Here is a 2,770-nt window from a genome sequence, read left to right on the forward strand (position 1 = left end):
GCAGCCGGGCTCAACGGCCGCGACCATCCCTGAGCGCGCGCCCCGCGCCCTCCGGGGGCACAGCTGGGCCCCCAGTTGCCAGTAAATCGCGCTTTGGGCCCGTGCAGCTGTTGGACTGCTCAGCAGGCAGGCCTCCTCTTCTGCGGGCCGCGTACACCTACCGTCCAGGGTTAATGTAGGTTGATCATCTTCTTCCCGAAATGGTATTAATGAGAACAGTTTGCATGTATTTTGTTCGCTGGAGTTAGGTCGTTCAAACACCCCAAGTTACCCAGGTGAAGAAACTGAAGTTCACTTCTTGCCTGAGGCTTTCACTCCTAGGCTCCAACTCTCAGCTCCTGTTTTAACTAAACACGAAAAATGAAAATACTGTGTAGTATTGAATCGCCAGCTTCTCTGCCCCTAAGATGTCGGTTCAAGAGGCTTTTGCTATTTATACTTTGTAATAAGCCTTGACTCTGAGTATGGAATTTCAAATTATTAAAGGAGTAAAATACTTGACTTGGGGTACTTTTGTCAAAGAGATGGAGGGGCTGATGGCGCTGGATGCATTGTGGCACTTGGTGATTACTGGTTAGACGATAGGTCACTAGATATTTCTCACACTGCATCTGTGCATGGCCATCATCTCTAGACTTTTGACACTTCCAGAACGTATCTGGATAGTGCTTTGTGTACTGACTTAAAAGGGACAAATTTTTATCCCAGTGCTTTGTAACAATATTATCCCCATGATATTTATTTGTCTTTAGTCTTTCCAACTGTTATTATTGAACATAATTCTGAGGTATATAGCAAAGACACTTGACTTGCTAGAGAAGGATCTTGAAAGGTTCACTCCAAGCTTGTCATGAAGAAGTTGTAAATAAAAATTTTAATGGGGTATTTGAGCTATTAGCTATACAAATGTAAACTCCAAGTAAAATCTAAAAATGAAAATACACAAGTACTAAAAGAAAAAAGAGGTAAATCTCTCTGATACTTGGGAGAAAGGTATTCTAACTATGACTCAAAATCTGTCTGCAAAAATGGAACATCAAATTAGAAAAGCTTCTGCATAGGGAACGAAAATCATCAAGTGAAAAGACACCCGAGTGAATGGGAGAACAGAGCTGCACATCATACATACCACAGAGGGCTGATAGCCACGATCTGCAAAGGACTGGTACAACCCACAAAACAACCCAATCAAAGGATAGTGTGGTAGCCACTTCAAAGGAGGCATACAGATGGCCAACAGCCACATGAAAACATGTTCATTGTCACCTGGGAGATGCAAATCAAAATCACAAGGAGGGGCCATCTCACTCCTGTCTCAAAAAGCCCACAAGCCACTGGTCTGGTGACAACCCAAACTCAGGAGGACAGCTGTGGGGAGCGGAAGCAGTGCCGCGGCGTCTCAAAAGCTAAAGAGAAAATAGGCCAATAGTAGGATCCAGTAGGTATTTTTAAAGGATAAAGGATAGAAATAAATGTTATGTATTTTCAAGAGACCACAGACACTATATATTCTTTTCAAATTCTTAAGCATAAGAACTCATAGTTTTCAAATGACACAGAAAAGTCTTGTAAAAACAATGTAATTAAGTGAGAAATCAATAAAAGACGGCAAACCCAATACATTTGATAAAAGAAATGATAGACATATAGTCCAGCTAACTGGAGAAGGCACTAACAGGCAAAAGCATGACATCTTTAGACCGGGATGGCTATCAGCCCCCACACAAATCATTTGTTTGGTGATCAGCTGCAAGCGCACTTAACGGCAAGCTACAGTTTTAGAAATGCATTTATTAAAAAGAAGGAAATGCATACCGCACTACCAGCACAAATTGCTTCCTATGTCTTTGGATATCTTAACAAGGTGGTTAAGAGTATATGCCAGTTCACACAGACCGTGCCCATGACAGTTGCTTTTAGCTGTTTGTCAAGTGTATAGTGATGAGCATCACTATCAAGAAAATAAATTTCTTAATTTCTAAGTGTCCCTGCTTTTACAATTTTTAAATTAAACTGTAATAGTAAGAATACAAACAGCATAAAATATTCCCTTTTTTTTTCTGGACAAGATAGTTTAATTAGTTTGCTTATTCTTTTCTATATTATTATGCATTTTCATTATTACAATTTCTGAAAGAGGCCATTAGAAACCAAGGTTCCAAGGTGTTACAGAGCTTCTCTTTGTATGCTTATTATCTTCATGTTTTCTGAAATAGAAACAAGATAACTGTAACATGTAGAATAACACAATACTAATGTATATGGGTAAAATTAATTCCATGACAACTTCTTGATAAAATTCCCTCCTATTCTGACCTTTTAACATCATCTTCCCCTATTAGAGAAGATGACTTTACATTGGCAGAAAATACCATTATTAAAATGTAATCGATGAGATAACGTGAACACACACGGCATTACAATGGGGGAAAGTGGACCCCAACCAGGGGTACAACCAGGGGTACAAGGCCTCTGTCTGGTTGGTTGTCATCACAACCGACACACACTGCAGATGGATTGACATGTTTTAACATTCATCTTATTTCTATAACAAAATTTAAGTACATCTAGAAGAAAGATTTGGGTGCAAAATGAAAGCACAATAACTGTTTAACAGTAAAAGCAGACAAGATATAAAATGACAACTGAAAACTTTTGTTATGACTAGATCATCTGAATACTATATCTCACATAAATTTAGTTTTGAATTTGTTAATCAAAGGTGAGAAATCCACAATGGGCCAAAGGAATTACAATGTATCTTTGAGAA

At 39.1% G+C, this 2,770-nt stretch overlaps 2 protein-coding genes across 2 annotated transcripts in view; both read right to left on the bottom strand.

Moving 5' to 3' along the window:
• The window catches only part of CLGN (calmegin), a 24,498-nt gene extending 24,317 nt beyond the window's left edge, over positions 1-181 (bottom strand). The window contains exon 1 of the mRNA XM_004685292.2: positions 162-181. The gene's annotated coding sequence lies outside the window, so the exon portion shown is untranslated. The remainder of the gene's footprint in view (positions 1-161) is intronic.
• Positions 182-1,510: 1,329 nt separating this feature from the next.
• Positions 1,511-2,770, bottom strand: part of MGAT4D (MGAT4 family, member D) — an 18,844-nt gene continuing 17,584 nt past the window's right edge. The window contains exon 13 of the mRNA XM_012726756.1: positions 1,511-2,207. The gene's annotated coding sequence lies outside the window, so the exon portion shown is untranslated. The remainder of the gene's footprint in view (positions 2,208-2,770) is intronic.

This window comes from Condylura cristata, unplaced genomic scaffold (genome assembly GCF_000260355.1).
Source record: "Condylura cristata isolate star-nosed mole 26May11 unplaced genomic scaffold, ConCri1.0 scaffold00018, whole genome shotgun sequence".
NCBI lineage: Eukaryota > Metazoa > Chordata > Mammalia > Eulipotyphla > Talpidae > Condylura > Condylura cristata.